Source organism: Rattus rattus, chromosome 7, assembly GCF_011064425.1.
Source record: "Rattus rattus isolate New Zealand chromosome 7, Rrattus_CSIRO_v1, whole genome shotgun sequence".
Taxonomy (NCBI): domain Eukaryota; kingdom Metazoa; phylum Chordata; class Mammalia; order Rodentia; family Muridae; genus Rattus; species Rattus rattus.
This window is the reverse complement of record NC_046160.1, coordinates 115,620,925-115,639,840: the sequence shown is the minus strand read 5'-3', so window position 1 is coordinate 115,639,840 and position 18,916 is coordinate 115,620,925.

The window sequence follows — 18,916 nt, the reverse complement described above, 5'->3', positions numbered from 1 at the left end:
CCTTGGATCACCTAGGAGACAAAGTTCTACTTAGGGAACAGTTGATAGGGAGTACTGTGTCCAGTATCATCTATTTTGCTGGTGACAAGCCAACTGCTTGTCACTAGAGGATGATGAGGGATGATCTTGTTCTGGAACAAGCCAACTTTAACCAGTCAGGCCAAGCACAGGAGGCCACACGGGGACGGGCTCTCCTGCATCTGGAGTGCCTGCAGGTCATGCCTCCTGACCGATAGAAGGCCGCACCCGGTCACGGCTGACTTGCCGCCACCTTGGAATATTTGATAGGGTTCGCATATCACTCTCGCTCTCCCCTGAATCGTGACAAAAGGAAAGTATTTATTACCAGGCAGACAGAGCCCTGGGGCGCGAGCCGTCATCTCTGATTTGCCTGTGAGCCTGGGCTGTGGAATTCAATGCAGGTTTGTTTTTATCTATTTGCATGGAATTTTTCCAGAGAAAACAACGGTTTTCTGACCTGCGCACTTTGTCTCATGTTAATTAGGTTTGAAAACTCATATATTGTTTTCATAAGGGCTATTACATTTTCCCTAATTAAATTAAGGGAAAAATAAGGATGCACGGCAATAATATTTATTATTAATACCAGACTCCAGAGGCGCCCAGCAAGTTAGATCGGAGGTTCAGAAAAAGAAAAGAAAAGAAAAACTTTGAAGACAGCCTCCACTTCAAAATGGGGCAGAGTCTAGATTTTCAGTGAGTTGTTGCTCTGGACATTTTGGGGAAATAGAAAGTAAAAATAGACCCATTTGGAGGGAAAGGGACTTCCGGTCCCCTTCACACCGAGGACTTGGGGTGGGGGTTATTTCCTACTGTTTCATTACAGGGCTTCACCGGCAGTGCATCCGCTTTGCTGAAAAGCGAACTTGGGTTTCATGTCGATTCAAAGGTGGAAGCCAGCTGTGATTTCAGCCCCAAACAGGTTTCTTTTCAAAAGGCCTCTGTTTGAGGACATCAAGCCTGGGCAGGGAGATCAAGGCAGTAGCCTCACCCCAAGAGGGAAAAACACATCCTACGGGAGGGGGAGGGAGGTGTTAGGACAGAAAAATGGACAGGGGGTCACTTTACCGGAACATATTCACCTCCAGGCCATGCCCTTCTGGACCAGGGCTGAGTCCAGGACAGATTCCAGTTGGTCCCTGTGGGATTGTGGTGGAACCTACCTCAGGACCGGAAGGGGTAGATGTTGCTTGAATCCCCAGCCTCACACCCTTCTTTTCTTCCTCATAGCACCCTGGTTTCCTTTGGAGACACCCCTAATTCCTGCCCAACTAGCTCCTCACAACATCCCCCACACCATCCCCACACCACCCCCTCACACCATCCCCACACCCCCCTCACACCCCCCACACCACCCCCCACACCACCCCCCACACCACCCCCCACACCACCCCCCCACCCACCCACCCCCCCCCCCACCCCCCCCCCCCCCCCCCCCACCCCCCCCCCCCCCCCCCCCCCCCCCCCCCACCCCCCCCCCCCCCCCACCCCCCCCCCCCCCCCCCCCCCCCCCACCCCACCCCCCCCCCCCCCCCCCCCCCCCCCCCCCCCCCCACCCCCCCCCCCCCCCCCCACCCCCCCCCCCCCACCCCCCCACACCCCCCCCACACACCCCCCCACACCCACCCCCCACACCCCCCACACCCCCCCCCCACACCCCCCCCCACACCCATCCCCCCACACCATCCCCCCACACCATCCCCCCCACCATCCCCACATCATCCCCCACACCACCCCCTCACACCACCCCCTCACACCATCCCCTCACATTCATCTTTGACAAGCAGTTCAGTCAGCAAACTCTCCTGACCAGGTGGGCCTCAGATGATGGCAGGACAATTTTGTGATCTGTTTATGCTCCAGCCGTCTCCCGGTGTCACCCATTCTAGTCCCTGCTGCCAAAGCACGCTCAGGTGTGACATTACAGCGGACCTTCCCATGTGGACCTGTGAGATCCTGCGCTGTGCCCATCAGTGCCCATTCTTCACAGTGAGCTGGAGACTGTTTCTCACGGTTGTATCCACAGAACTCTGACTCATGCCACGGCTTTTGTGCTAAGTCAAGGGTCCTTCAGTGTGATCATCTGAGCTTGATCAGGGTCAGGCTGAGCAGGGATTAGTGTCGGGATCACACCTGTGGAGTCCTAGCTTCTCCACCCTCCTCCTCCTGGGAGAACTGGACCAGTTGATCATTCTCATGGACTTATGTATAAGATGAGGCTTTTGGACCAAGGTGATGGAGATACTGACAATCTGACGGTGTGCAGTGGTACCATGGTTACTCCAGGAAGGACAGCAGTGATGACAGCAGTGATGACGTACTGACTGTTCGGTACACCCATACGCTCATGTGAGTCTCAAGACAACCTGCTTAGATGTAAGGAAATGGGTGCTTATGGGACTAAGGAGATGGTTCAACTGATAAAGTGTGTGCTTTTCAAGCACAAGAATCTGTGTGAGCCCAGCACCCATGCAAAAAGAAAACATTCAGGTGTGAAGGAGCAGACTTGTAATCCTAGTGTGGGGAGGTGGAGGCAGGAGGAGCCCTGGGACACACTGCAGCTACGTGGTGGGTTCACACACACTCACACACACCACATGTACACATATACCACATGTACACATATATGCCACATATACACATACACACCCCACAATACAAACACACCACATGTACACACACAGCATATATATACACTCCATATGTATACACACATATACACATATATATACATACACACCACACACATACATACATACATACCACACACATACTACATGTATGCACACAGCATATATACATACTCCACATGTATACACACATATACACATATACATACATACACACTACACACATACATACATATCACACACATACTACATGTACGCACACATACATATACACATATATACCACACACATACGTACACCATAAGTACACAAACATACACACATACACACACCATACATATACACATACCACATGCACACATACATATGCATATACACTATACACATACCACACATGTACATACACATATACATACCACATGTACACATGCATACATACATGCCACATATACCACATGTATACATGCATATATACACACCACACACATATACACACAAATATACACACCACACATACTCCAAATGTACACACGCATATACACATACACACACTACACCACACATGTATGTATACATATACACACACCACACACATGTATACACACATACACACCACACACAGTGCATGTACACACACACACACACACACACACACTATAGAAAGAAACAGAAACAGTGTTCAGGAGGACACACACGTTGCCTGTTGTCTCATGGGCAGGACACAGCAGTTCTGGGGCCTGAAGATGGGTTTGCCTCATCTGAGGTTCATTCAGTTTCCAAAACATAGGTGAGTGTCCATTTAGCCCAGAACTAGAGATTTTCAGTGCCAAGAATGGTGGCCACAGAGAAAATTGGATGGTCACCCCGCTGAAGACCTGTCTGTCCTCAGTGCTCTGCGGCTCTGGAGCATGGTACAATGTGGAGTTGGTACAGGGGCAGCCCTGGGAGCCAATGTTTGCATGCTAATAGGTTTCAAACCTCAAAGTAAAAGCCAGCCCCAAGTGGGGTTTCACATGCCATTTCCAATTGCCACTGCACCCCATTCTATTTGGGAGAATTCTACATTTTCCAAAGTCCTGTCTACACGAGCCAAAGCCTCAATCACCTTACAAATGGCCCGTCCTCTCCTCTTTCTGTCCCAGGACCACAACGCCAATCCCGTCCAGCCCTCTCTACCCAATGTTGATGTTTCCGAGCATGGAATACCTGGAGCCCGACAACATTCTATGAATTTTTGAGAAATTAAATTCTGTTTGCCAACTGGCTTATGCTGTAACAGAGCCCCATCAGACTTGGTTGGCAGAGGCCTTAGACTGCCTACATCTGCCCTAGTCTTATTCGTTTGGCCCCAAATATTTAATGCTGTGGTTTGCATGTAAAGAGCCCTCTGCAAGCTCGTGTGTTTGAAAGCTTGAAGCCCAGCTACTGATGCTGTTTGTGGAGGCCACTGGTGCCTTTAGGACCACGCAGAAGTAGGTACTGAGGGTGGGCAGTGAGGGGATACCTATTTCTGGGTCTAGCCCAAACTCTCTGCTTCCTGATCTGCCAAGGTCTGAATAAGCCATAGCACAGGATCCTGACACTCTAGACTGAGATGGTTCAGCTACCCTGCCCACCCAGCCACCCTGCCCACCCAGCTATCCTGCCCACCCAGCCACCATGCCCACCCAGCTATTCTGCTCACCCTGTTACCCTGCCCACCCAGCCACCATGCCCACCCAGCCACCATCCCTACCAGCCACAGGGAGGGATTGCATTTCTTAAATTTTGGGCTAAGTTAAATTTCTTCTCTTACGTTGCTTCTCCCAGGTCTTGTCGTTAGGATATTGTGATAGTTTGTATATGCTTGGGCCAGGGAGTGGCAGTATTAGGAGGTGTGGCCTTAGTGGAGTAGGCGTGTGTCACTGTGCATGTGGGCTTTTATACCCTAGTTCTAGCTGCCTGGAAGTGAGTCTTCCACTAGCAGCCTTCAGATGAAGATGTAGAACTCTCAGCTCTGCCTGCACCATGCCTCCCTGGATGCTGCCATGCTCCTGCCTTGATGATAATGGACTGAACCTCTGAACCTGTAAGCCAGCCCCAATTAAATGTTGTCCTTAAGAGTTGCCTTGGTCATGGTGTCTGTTCACAGCAGTAAAGCCCTAAGACAGATATTTCAGTTTCATTGTTGTTGGGTTTATTTGTTTGTTTTTAATACTAAAATATAACTCCTCCCATGCTCCATTTTGTGTGTGTGTGTGTGTGTGTGTGTGTGTGTGTGTGAGAGAGAGAGAGAGAGAGAGAGAGAGAGAGAGAGAGAGAGAGAGCTCAGGCTGCCCTGAAACACCCATCCAAGGGTGGCTTTGAATTACAGCAATCCTCTCACTCCGGCCTCCTAAATTCTGGGACTACAAAACCAAGCCCACCCCCCAGCTTCTGCCAATCACGGCGATGAGAAAAGTTACTAATATGTCTACTGAACACCTACAATGTGCCAGCCACCAAGCTGAGGGCTGGGACAGAGAGAAGGGTACTGACCACAGACTTTGGGTCATTTCTTCCACCCGGACTTGTTGAAGGGGGAGGGGCATCAGCTGAGAACCGAGTGTTGAAGCAGTCAGTGATTTAACTGTGCTTCCTGGCTCTCCGGGCAGCATGGCTGGTCCCCATCATATGTTATCATTTTGCTCTTCCTGCTGCGCCATTCGGTCCATGACACTTGGGAGGTATGAAGTTCACCGTGTGGGGACGCTCCAGCAACATTCCTGCTTCTTCCTTTTCTGGCGTCGAACCTATCTGTCAGATCAGGCAAGGCCACTGGGCCAATCAGATAGAATCACAAAGATCAGGCCTCTCTCTGGAGCTAGGAACCAAGGACAGGATAAAACTGTGTCAGCCGTGTAAACAAGCATGGGAAGATGTCAGCCATTTCCAATAGCATTCCATCTTTTTAAAAGGCGGGCTTCAGGCCACATTAGCAAAGGCTCTGGGACTCGTGGATGGCGAACCTGGGGTACGGAGTCAAAATGAGCTTTTGCGGCTCACCCGCAGGTCCAAGCTCGTAACCCACCTCCTTTTGTTTCCACAGCAAGTAAGCAGCATTCACAGGTGAACCCACTGTGGGCAAAGGTAGCCGTCCTCACTGAGACAATCTGGTAGAAGCCAGCGCGCTGGTGGTATCAAAAATATCGTTCTGAAGGGCAGGCCTCACACCGGCCGCCAGTCCTTCAGTCAGCGTTAATCCCCCAGTCGCACATGGAGAGAGCACCATCTCCCCGGAAGCCCCTTTGATCTTAACTTAAAACCTCTGATGAATCTCCAAACAGTGGGAAAGCTGGGTCGCCCTCCATGGCTGATGCCCGCTGTTGTGTGATCCCTAGTCGCGGCGGCTCTCTGCTGGTTCTGGTGGGAATACATGGGTGCGGATAGGTGCATGTACCCTCCCTGCAACCTTCGGGCACCTTCCTCAGCAGCATCCCGTCACGGAGCAAGACCCACAAGCTGCTCTAAAGAGAGCATCATCCAACCGGACCAGAGGGCACACTTTCCCAGCAGTGGATTCTTCTAGATTAATTAATATTTTTATTACATTTAGTTATTCGTTGTGGGAGATGGGGAGACTGCGGCGTGAACAGGATAACTTAGGGAGTTTTTTCTTGGTTCCTTCTGTCTACCGTAGGGGACCCAGAAATCAGGAACACCACACACTCGTCCTATACCTGGCTATGGTAAGCACAGTGGGCTGTCTTTGGCTCTCAGGTAAGGGCTTGATGAAAGCTCATGGAATGTGCCATTCTTCCATTACACAGGAGAGAAAACTGAGGCCGCCAGCAGTGAGGCTCCCTGTTCAGAGCCACCTGTTCACAAGTCTGCATTCCTAAACCCTGGATGTGTGACTCTTCCATGCATCCTGTGGCCCGGGCATGGTGCTAGGCACCCAGAGACTCTGAGGAGGTCATGCATCTCTGTTTCTAGATAGCCCCCATCGCTCCACTAATACTGTGAGAAAACCTAAGTCTTGTTCCCCGGAGCATCTGCGGGCAGTGGCTGTCTTCCTCTACCCTCCAGATAGCTGAGCATGTAGGTGGGGTTGTGGAGATCTGGAGGCTTCTGGCAGCCTTTTAAGCCCTCTGGCACAGATGTCCACCCTCTTAAGGAAGCACGTACCCAGATAACAACCATCTGCACCCCGTTTTGCAGAGCACGTCTGTGCATTTCATGTGTGATCTTGGAGACCGTGCGGGACATAAATCTGCCTGTTCAATGAGGAGAGGATGTGGTATAGGCTCAGACTCTCCAAGTGACTTGCTCCAGCCCTCCAGCTACTGTGAGGGCAGAAGTGAGTCACAGGCCCAAGGCCAAGTCCCAGAGCCTTCCTCAAATGGCCCGGGCTTTGCAGAAGACAGATCCAGGTCCTACACATTTGAGGATCCTCCGGGACGGCAGGCCTACCTCTCCCCATTTCCCCATGTTTCGCCTTTCTGAAAACTGTGACAGGACTTTTCTGGAATGTTCGAATGGGACAGCTACAGAGAATGTTCCCTTCCTAGTTCCCTTTAGCCTGGTTGTGCAGCCTGCATGGCGGAGAGGTATGTGGGTCAGGTCCCTGAGAGGCTCACTCTGAAATCATGGGTGAATGACTAAGTTTATTTGGGAGATGAGCCCAGGAAGTGCAGGCCAAGCAGAGGCCAGGGAAGAAGGAAAGACAGGAAACTTGACAAGTAAGTTACCGCTGAGGCCCAGGCCTGCTGGGAAACCAGAGGCAAGCAGAGTGGCACCCCATTTGAGAGGATTTTCTCCCCACATCCCATCCGTCTGTCCACCCAGGCTGAAGTTCTCCAGGGTGTCGTCTCACCTTAAACCTCCATGTTCTGCAGCTCACGTAACCCTAGTAAGCCCCGAGGTGGAGACTCCTAGCTGTTTGCAGTAGGCTGCTGCTGGAATATGCTGGAAAGTCAGGTGGGGAGGCCACAGTACCTACCTATAGCATTCACCATATGTGAGGGCATACATCCCAAGACCCAGGAAGAGGGTCAATAACTTTAGAAAGTACCAACTTCTATATACACTATAATCTTGCAATATATACATACCTGCAATAAAGTTCAAGTCATGAATTAGGAACAGGAGACTCCTGGCAATGCCAATCCAAAGAGGACAGTTGTAACAACGTATCCCAGTGATGACACTGGTGTCCCTGTCCCTAAAGAGTCAATACAGACATTCACCCTTTTGGATTGTGACTGACCAAAGCTTCAGAAAATGAAATAGGAGGCTGAGGGGGTTGGGCGTGGGGATTGTAGGTACTAGGGCTTGAATAGGATAATTGGGTTTGGGAAGTCTTTATTGGCTACGTTTACAGTTTTAATTTTGAATGTTTTAATGTAAAATATGCACAGCACAAATTTTACCCATTTCAAACCATTTTTGAGGTACGGTCTCATATAGCCCAGCCTAGCCTTGAACTTACAATGTGCCTGAGAATGACTTTGAACTTCTGATTCTCATGTTAGTGTCCCCTGGGTACCAGTTGAGACTACCAAACAAGTTTGGGTTACAAGTGTTTCCCAGCTATATTACGTGCTTGGATTTGAACGGAGGACTTCATGCAGTGTAGACTGACCCACACCCCCAACTCCCCCTGTTAATTATCTTTACGTGTACAGTTCAACAAAATAAAGGTCTCTCTGGGCACTTAGGTGTTTGCTCCCATCTCCCCAACCTCTACAGCCCTGTCAGCCATGGCCTACTTTTCCTGTCTATAAATTTGACTCTCCAGGTGCCTCACATAAGTGGAACCACGTGGTATCTGTCATTTCATATCAGCTTGGATGGGTTAAATGCTAAAATGTGCATGCCCTGTGGCCTAGAGTTAAGGTCCTGAGACCCTTGCGTTACCAAAGGCAGCAAAGTGGCAGTGCTGTGTGACCCGGGTCTCGAATTCTCCTGGTGGCACTGTGTGCTGGAATGAAAAAGGTGGGCACTAGCTCCATCAGAAAAGGGTCCTGAGGGAAGACGCAGTTTACTTCAGTGGTCTGGGGTATGATGTAGCTGTTTAGCAGAACAAAAGATGTCGTCCCTAAGCATGACCAAGAAGCCCTTGCTGTCTTGCTCTCTTGCTCTTTTGCTCTTGCCTTCCTGCTCTGCTCTGCATGGCTGGCCTCTACTCCTCTACTTCTCTCTTTCTCTGCCTTTCTCTGCTTCTATTACCCTCTTAACTCCCCTCCCCATGCCCTGAATAAACTCTATTCTATACTTAAAAAAAAAAACAAAAAACAAAAAACAAAAAAGGAATGGCCAAGAGAGGTGAAGTTTAAGCAATGACCAAGCCCCTCAAAAACCCAGCTACCCAAATCCCCCAGGCAAGCTAAGAGGGATAAATACTAGCAGAGAAGGATTTGACTTTGTTTAAAAGAAGCTAGGTGGGGGTGCACACTGATTGTCTCAGCACTGTTGAGTCTGACGCAGGATGGAGCTTGGGTTTGAGGTCACTCTGTGCTGCATTGTGAGATTCCTGACTCCAAAAAAAGAAAAGAAAGGAAAGAAAAGGAAAGAAGAAGAAGGAATAAAGATGGAGAAAGGGGGGAAGTGTGAAGGATGCAGGCATGTGCTGTGTGCACTGCAGCTCTGCATGAGCGTGTAGGCGAGCGTGTGAAGCGTGTTCTGGAAGGAACTTACCTCGGCAGAGTTGCCTTTAACATTGTCTTTACTTACGAATGGATACTAATGCCAATTTCTTCTGAAAATATAGCTCCTAACAGTGAAGGAAGGCTCTCTCTACATCACGATGCAGTCATTCTCCATTCAGCTACAAACAGCAGTGAACTGGACATGTGTGTCTCTCAATAGACTGACGGGGGAGAGGGCGCAAGAGTTTGGGGCACCTGTCACTCTTGCTGACGTTCCAGACTCTCTTCTCAGCACTCACATGGTGGCTCACAACCTTCTGTAACTCCAGTTTCAGGGGACCTAAAACCACCTTCTGGCCTCGGCAGGTACTACACACACATGCGCACATATACACGTGCAAGCAAAGCACGGATACATGTAGCGTGAAACAAATAAATCTGAAACAAAGTTTTTAAGACAGACACAAAAATACTCATGACAACAGTAACCATTGGCTGAAAGTGTGAAAAACCTGTCCATCCAGCATATACTGGGTAGAGTTGGGGATGGTGCTGTCTAGGAGACGCAAGGCTCTGGATTCCAGGTTTCACTCCTAGCACAGACTGGAGAAGAGGAGGAGGAGGTTGAAGAGGAGGAAGAGGAGGAGGAGAAAGAAGAGGAGGGAGAGAACTCAGTGAGGAAGAGGAAGAAAAGAAGGAAGTGAGGAACAGGAAGAGAGGGAGGGAAGAGAAATAGAGAGGTAGGATTGGGATTGTGACAAGAAGGGAAGAGGAGAAAGAGATTGGGGGGAGGGTCAGACAGGGAGGGGAGGGGAAAGAAGGCAGAACAAGTCCAAATGGATCAGTAGTCTTTGTTCATGGCTGTCCCCAGGAGAAGAGCAGTGTCCACTGGAGCAAAAGAGAAGCCGGGCACATGACCCAGGGTGGGTGAGGGGGCCCCGTCCCTAGCCCCACTTCTGCATTTTCACAGGCAGAGGGTCCAAGGGAGAAGAAATTCTGTGTAGGACCCATGTCCTGGGCTCGGGCTTAGGCTGAGAGCTGGCCCAGCATTCCCTGGCTGGTGCTCCCTGGCCAGGCTCGCCGCCTCTCTGAGTCTGTGAGTTGGCCTGTGGTCCTGGCTGCCACTCAGATCGGCTGTCCGGAGATGCCAGATGTCCTGGTAGAGACCCACTCGCTATGGCCTCCTTCCTTGGCTCCGCAGAATGAGGCTGGAGGGATCTGCTTAGTTTCTGGACAGAGGGATTTTGACAGGTGAAAGTATTTGAGAAAGAAAATCCTTCTGCTGGGGAATGGATGGAGAGAATTTCTCTAAAAAGAAAAAAAAAATCAACCTTTCAGCTCAGGCAGGCCTTCAGTGAAATATAAGAATTTCTCTGATTATGTATCTAATATTGAGCAGAGAGGGGAGGGCGCAGATAAAAGACGCTCCCCACTGAACTACCTCTTTCCATTTCCCACACGCCATGTTTGTGATTATGGGTTTAGAGCATTTTCCTTCTTGTGTTTCATAAAGGACGGCATCCACTTGCACAGCTCACCCCTCTGCCCTCTCCCTGCAGAGCAGGGGGAGAAAGGATCAGCTGACCCTCGGGTGGCTTTCCACTCCTGGCAAGCAGCTTGGTGAGCAGACTCTGAAGCCAATCGACTTGGAGTCTGGGCTTCGCCACATTTTCCAAAATTCCCTTTTGTTTCAAATTTTCGTTCTGTCACAGGAGAGGCAGACTGATGAAAGAGGTGTGCATTCGTGTGTGTGTGTGTGTGTGTGTGTGTGTGTGTGTGTGTGTGTGCAGTGTGTGTGCATGTATGCATGTGCATGGGTGTGCCTCTGTACATGCGCAGGGAAGCGTGCATGCAAGGTGTGTGTGTATATACGTGAGTGTGTGTGCGTGTGTATGAGTGCAGCGGTGTGAATGCATGTGCATCTGTACATGCATGCATGCTTGCATGCAAGGGGATGAGTGTGTAGATATGTGAGTGGGTATGCAGGTAGTGGAAAAAGACCAACAAGGAAAGCTAGAAGAGAAACAGTGACTGAAGAGGTTGACGTGGCTCAGAGATGGAACCTGGTAATGGGCCATCGAACTGTCATCACAGCACAGTTCTGGTCATGTAGTCCTCCAAGCAACATGAGAGGCAGGTACCGTGGTACCCAGCACACATGGGAGAAAACTGAGACTTAGGGAAGCTGGAGGCGTTGACCAGAGTCTCACAAGGTGAGATCTAGGCTGGACTGCTCAGGGCTGTGACCTGGCCTTGTCACAAGTACAGAGCAAAACTGATCACACACCAGGAAGTTCTGCCTCCACCAAGCCCCCATATGTTCCTGTGGTTGCCAACAGTGGCCTCGTGGGCTCGCCTGGCACAGGTGTTACTTGCTCTCCCCTCTCTGCTCTTCATGGACTGAGAAGTCCTTGACCCAAGACCGCAGGGAATCAGCTTCATGGCAGGCAATGGACCAGGTGCAACTTCTCAGAGAGGTTCATTGTTGAGATGCTGCTGTGGATGTGGGCATTTGTCACAAGATCAGAGGGCTCCTTAGAAGATGGACTGCCACTCCATCAGAGCAAGGAACTGCACCCCCAGAGCTTCCTGATTCAGCTTCTCCCAGAACTCTTGTTGGCATCACCTCAAAGTAAAGTAAGAAAAACTCAGGCATAAAGCCAGTCTCCTGTGTGCTGAGAGCACACCCTGGACATTCCAAAGGCATATCCTGGACGCTCCAAGAGCAGTCCTCATTTCTGACTGGCCCACGAGAGGACAGTAACCAAAGATGTCACACATTGCCCATCTGGGGCTCCAGTTCTGACCAGAACCACTTCCACTTGCCATTTAGGTTTCTGCCAGACCCATCCCTTACTTCTGGTCAGAGACAAGATCCTTCATGAAGACGCGATGACATTCTATTTTGTTCTATGAACGCAAACAATGGCTGAATCATTGCTCAGTGGTTCCTTCTATGCTGTTCATCAAGTCCAGGAAAGAGAGGACACTGGCATCACTGAGAGCTGGGTGGCCAAGTTTTCAATGCTCCTGTATTGACTCTTTTCCAGAGAAATCTCCAGTCAGGAGAGACATAGTCTGTGGGGGGATGTGAAGAACTGATGACTCTCTATGCAATGTCCTATTACATATTGCAGCTTCTCTGTCCAGTGGGGTCCTCCAACCAGAAGTGGCTAACTGCTGTCCCCTCCTAGGGTCATCCCCCAACAGAAGTGGGTTGATCAGATTGGAGCACTGGGATGTTGGAAGGCCTTCAAGAAACCCTTAAAAATCGCCAGGCTTGACACACGCACACCAGTTGATTGACGAGGACAAAGTGTGCCTCCTTCTATCCTTAGTCAGACTTGGACTCGGAAATCTGGTCACACTGTGCATAGCGTGACCTGGGAAGCTAGGACCCTAGGCTCCGTTGTTGTCGCAGGAGACCAGCTGTGCCCAGATGTTTGGGAAGCTGCCTGGCTCTATTCAGGGTTCAATCCTGTGCTCTAAAGGGGCATTGTGTGAAGCAAGTACCCAGCAAGAGTTATTAATGAGTGAGGGGATGGGACTCCGGGGTGCACTAGGGCCACACGCTGGGGCAGCCTAAAAGTCCATTGGACTGTTGGTGGTCTGAGCTGACTCCCAGCTCTGGCCTACAGAGACCCCAGCAGCCCTTCAGATAATTATCTCCTTCCAGGGAAGGATTTCTCTCCCAGCATTGAGGGGATTTGGGGCAAAGAGCCTGTGCTACTAATTGGTGTCTTCCCAACAGTCACCCCCCACCCCCGCTGCCACATTAACGCTGTGAGGATTACATTAAGACGGTGAGGAGGTAAGACCCAGAATAAACACAAGTGTCCTCCCTAAGTGCATTCTTGCCACAAGTTAAATCGCGTGGACCCCCAGAGCCTGCTCCTGGGAGATTTAAATACTCATTCTGAAGTACAAGTGGGGGTGGGTGGAGGCTTAGTCGATTTCTACGGATCCTGACTTCCTCTGGCATCTTCTAGGGGGCTTCGTTTCTGCACTGTTTGATTCCCTTTGACGATTGTCAACTTAGGTTTACTAAAAACTGGAGAAGACTTTGTTCCGGGGTGTGGGGGGGAGGGGCACCGCTGACTTGGAAACATGAGCCAATCCCGGCTTGTCCATCTACCCTGGCACCATTTACTGCTGTGTTTCTGAACCACTCGGGGTAATCAATTCCAGAGGCTGGGAGAGGAGAACCTTGGCAAAAGGAGGCTCTCTCTTGGCCATCGCTTCGAATATTTTATGCAACTATAGCGTTTTGATGGGGCCCAAAATGTGGATACTGGGACATCTCCATGGTCCCCTGTGTGTTGGTTTTGTGTCTCCCTGCCCCTTGGAGAGCTGCTCTAGGGAGGTCCTGAAGCCAAGCATGGACAGTGCTCAATGTCTATACCAAGGGTTGTGTAGAACTTGTTATGAAGGTCTTGAGAAGTGGCTGAACTGAGTCCACTTTTATTGAGCATTTATTGTATGCCCAGCTGTGCCGAGGACTGGTAGCCACCTTCTTTTTCAGCTTCGACAATAGCCCAGTCCCTACCTCCCAGGCCGTGAGCACAGGGTAGGATTCGCACTCGACACTGCTCTCTGCTCTGCCCTCCCCTCCCCCCACTACTCCCCATGGAAGTAGAATCATGACTCCACTGCCTCTGAAGGAGCCAAGAGCTGCACCATGCTAATTCCCTCGCCTCAGAGAAGTGGGGATGCTGGGTCCTAGGGTGTGGGGTCCTTAAGTTACAGCGACATAGGCTGCACCCTCTTCTCAATCTCCTTACACCCCAAGAACCAACGGTCCAACTTCGTGGAAACACACAAGCATCTTATTGCTCCCTGATGCCTGCCCCCACCCCACCCCTCACTGCCACAGCTGTGCTGCCCCCACAGAAGCTCAATGGGTAGTGAGATCCAAGTTTGGAAGGTTCTCTCAGCCTTGGGGGAGGGAGGCCCCCACCTCCATCCTCAGGCCCTGAGAGACATGTCTGTGTTGGTCCTGCAGCATTCAAAGACAGTTTCCAAACCGCTGCTTCTTACTGACAAACACTTGTACTTTTTCCTTGGACTCAGTAACAGAAAACAGGCTTTTTCCCTGTAACTCATGGAAAAACCATCTTTGAGCAGAACCTGAAAAATATTCTGCTCCCCCCGTCCCCGCCTTTACCTCCGTGCCACAGGACAGAGGCTACGGAGGTTGTCTGGCTCTGAAGGTGCTGCAGTGGACGGATGTGCTCTGGACTCTGTGTCTGGAGCTGAGCTGAGCTTAAGCTCCACCACTTACTCTCTGATCCTCAGCCAGCTGTGGACCTGCTCTCCAGCTCTCATTGGGTTGCTGGGAAGCCCAGTGAGATGAGGCACAAAGAGCCAGCTGCAGCTTTGAACCCATACGACCGTCATCAGCCCATCTGTGTGGTTGTTTAGGACTTCCAAAACCATGAGGTGGCCCAGCACCCAGTACTGGTCAGCTCGGGATGTTTGTCCGATGGATGGCACATCTCTAGACACATTTCCAGGAAACCACTGCAGGTGAACTTGATCTGATAGTGCATACTTTCCTTCCCGGGACTCAGTTTCTTCTTCCATATAAGTTATGTGTCGCTCTCTTGATGAGTATGAAGCCACAGAAAGGGAGAGAGTCAGTCCCTGGCGTGTGAGAAGCATATGAGAAGTAATAGTGGAGCGTGGGATGTACCCCAGTTGGTAGCAGGCTCACCTAGAGAGAATGAAGGTCTGGGCTTAACTCCAGCACTGTACAAACCTTATGGTAGGGAAATCTGTAATCATGGCACTGGGGAGATAAAGGCAGGAGGACAGAAGTTCAAGGCCATCCTAGCTATTTTGTAAGTACAGGGCCATGCTAAGACACATGAGACATTTTCTTAAAGTCAAACAACAAATGTAGCTGTCATAGGTCCTCGTCACGTTGCATCCCATCCCCCCTGAATGAAAGATAAAAGAACTGATGATTCCTCCTACTCTGCTTTTTACTTGCATTTTTTTTTATAAACATTACCTGCAGAAGGAGCATCCTCGGAACTCAGGCTGTCAGAAATTCGAGAGAATGCACGTGCTACTCTGCGAGGTTAGCTGTCTTCCAAGCGACTTGTGCTCTGGTAACCTGAGGTAGACGGCAATAATGCAATTTTCCTATGGTGATGTTGTTCTAGAGGGAGTGTGTCCATTCCACTCGGGCTGCTGAAACCCAATCTGCAGGAAAGGACATTCAAACCGAATTGGAGGTTAAATTTCATTTGCTGATTTAATAAAAACTAACAGGATGGATTTGGGGATATTTCATTAATCTTTCTTTCCTTCCAGTGCAAAGAAGATTAAGTTCATTTCAGCTCAGCCCTTGCTTTCTCTCCGGCAGCCCACTGCAATGTCCAGTTCTTCTCTGGCAAGTTAAAACCTAATTAGTCACACACAATTCTCCCCTGACCCTGTCACTGCGAGCAGGAAAGCCCTGAGCAGCAGGCGTGAAAGTGCATGTGCAAGTGTGTGCATGCGCAGCACACACACTCACCATATACATTTGTACCATACATACACACAGCACACCACATACACACAAGCGTACACTTATTTACCGGCTTTCACTTATACTACACACATATATAACACTACACACATGATATATCACACACATATATAATATCACACACATACATATCACATACATGTACACTCTTGCATGCACGTATCATACATATGTGTCACATGCATGTAAGCCACACACATATACATAATATACATATATAGCATACTAAATACTTCACACACATATATGACACATGCATACACACACCAGATGTGCTCAATACACACAACATAACACATATATAATATCACACTTATATATCATACACGTGGTATACATCACACACAGATACCACACATAGATGTATATACCACAGATAGCATATATATCCATCACACAAATTATACCACATCACTCACATATACATGATTGCACAGAGGGTGTAAGGGGGAAAGGATTCTAGGTTTGAGGGTTCTGGGAATTCATAGTCAACTCAGAACTCAGTCAATCTTAATCTTGTGACTCTGCACATGGACTGTGCACCTTTCTGAAGCCGTTTCTTCTTTGTAAATAATCCCTCATCTCACTGCCTTAAAGACAAAAATGAGAGGAGCAAAAATGCCCCTTTAGGGTGCAGTCTATCATGGGAGAATGGGCTTCAGCTGACACTTCTCCAGGCTGGAGTGTAGCTCAGAGAATGTTCAAGACCGTTGGGGAATGTTCATCCCCAACAACAACAACAAAAAAGCCTCCATCCTTAGTCCCTTAGCAAAAGTCCTCACAGGGACCAGAGCTGTCATGCCCAGTGCAACAGGGAGGCATAGGGACCTCAGGGAGGGTGGCAATGTCACTCCTAAGCCAATCTGACAGGTTGAGCACTAGGCTGAAACCTTGGTGGTATTGTGTCTTCACAGGAAAGAGGCACTGTGTCACCATCCCCAGCCCACAGACCGGGAAGTTGAGGCTTAGGGGTCAGAGTTCAAGGGACAAAGCCAGAGCTTGACTTCCAGTGCTCATGACAGAGTGCCACCCTAGTCAAAAGTGGGAGAGAGGAGGCTAAGTTAAGGGCTTTGGAACTCCATCTTGGAAAGAAAGGGGTATTGGCTGTTGTGTTTGGCCACCAGGAACAGCACTGTGATAGGGTGGCAGAGCAGGTGCCCCAGAACATGATGGTGAGGTCTGGTCTGGCAGAAGGGAGCGGAGGATATTGAGGCAAAGATGGGTGGGAATTGGAGGAAATGGTGACCCTGTTAGTAATCTGGAATGCCCCAGTTCCTTGGAAGGTCCTACCTACAGGTGTGAGTCCACATGACACTTGTCCCTCCCCTCCAGTCCTACTTCTATGTGAACTAACATATTAGTGTCCTTGGCTACCATGACTACTACTGGCTTTTTGCTGAGCCAGGAAGACAAGGTTCTGAGACTGAGCAGTAGCCCTCAGACCTCAGTCTTGTTCCACTCTTTCCTTCCAGCACCAAACCTCCTGTTAGCTCCTGGTTGTCCTCCTGGATAAGGAACAACAGCCCCACCATCCAGGCTCTACCCTCAGAACCTAGGCAAAGAGCAGCCTCCTCCAGGAAACTTAGGCCCCAGCCTAGACTGTCTGGAGAAGAGGACCCAACAGGTCTCCTGGTCTGCACCACAACAGAAGATGGCTGATCTCTGCCCTGTCAGTGTCTGTGAAAGCATGTCTGCCCTCTGCTCGGTGTGGCAGTACCTGTTGAAACGCCAGTATTTAGGAGCCTGAGGCAGGAGGACTGGAGTTCAAGACCAATCTGAACTTCTAGGACACCCTATTCCTGCAAAGAAGAATAAAGATGAGAGTAAAATTAAAAGGAGGAAGAGGGGGAGAGGAGGAAGAGGAAGAGGAGGAGGAGGAAGAGGAAGAGGGGGAAGAGGGGTAGGAAGGGGAGGAGGAAGAAGAAGGAGAAAAGGGGGAGAGAAGGAAGAGAGGAAGGATGAAGAGGGGGAAGAGGGAGAGGAGGAGGAAGAGGAGGATGAAGAGGAGGGGGAGGGAGGAGGAGGAAGAGGAGGAGGAGGAGGAAGAGGGGGAGGGAGGAAGAGGGGAGGAGGGGGAGGAGGAGGAGGAGGAGGAGGAGGAGGAAGAGGAGGAGGAGAAGGAAGAGGAGGAGGAGGAGGAGGAGGAAGAGGAGGAGGAGGAGGAGGAAGAGGAGGAGGAGAGGAGGAGGAGGAGGAGATGTTGCCTTCCCTGTCAGCTGCAATAGTGAACCCCATTAGGTAGAGAGACTCCCATGGACCGGCAGCCTGGCTCAGCCTGGATGGACAAGCCTTGGGTTACCAAGTGCAAGTGCACTCCATATTTTCGTCATCACTGTGACAAAACACCTGACAGAGGTGACTTAGGAGAGGACGTGCCGGGCTGTTGCTCAGTTGACAGAGGGCTTACTCAGCCTATACGGAGCCTTGGATTTGGTCCCCAACAATTGCATAGACTCGTGATGGCATGTGCTGTGATCTTAGTACAGGGGAGGTAGAGACAAAAATGAGAAGTTCAAAGATGTCCTTAGCTACTTTGGGACTTTAAAGTCAGGATGTACTACATGAGACACACATGCACACGCAAACGTGTACACACACACACACACACACACACACACATGCATGCATGCACATATGCCTCTGCCCGTCCCTTCTTCCTTGGTTAATATTGATTATCAATCTGATAGGATCTAGAATCACCTAGAAGACAAACCTCTGGGCACATCTATGAGGGAGTTGCTAGACTGGGTTGATTAAGGTAGAAAGAGTCACCATAAGTCCTGCAGCAGCATCCGTGGCCTGGCCGTGAACTAAGTACAAAGAAGACTGTGGGTGAGCAGAAGCATCGGTCTCTCTCTGCTCCCTGACTACAGACATATGTGACTGCTTCCTGCAGCCACACTGTGCTCCCCTTATAGACTGTAGCCACAATCTGTGAGCCAAAATAAACCCTTCCTTCCTTAAGTTCTTTCTTCAGGCATTTTCTCCCAGCAGTGAGGAGTTCCTACCATCCTGCTTTGGGAGCCAGGAGCCCTCCCTGGTGCAGCAAGGACAGCCTGGTCATTCCCTCTAGCCCATCCCCCTCTTCTCCCACTTCCATAGTTGCTAAGAAGGAACCA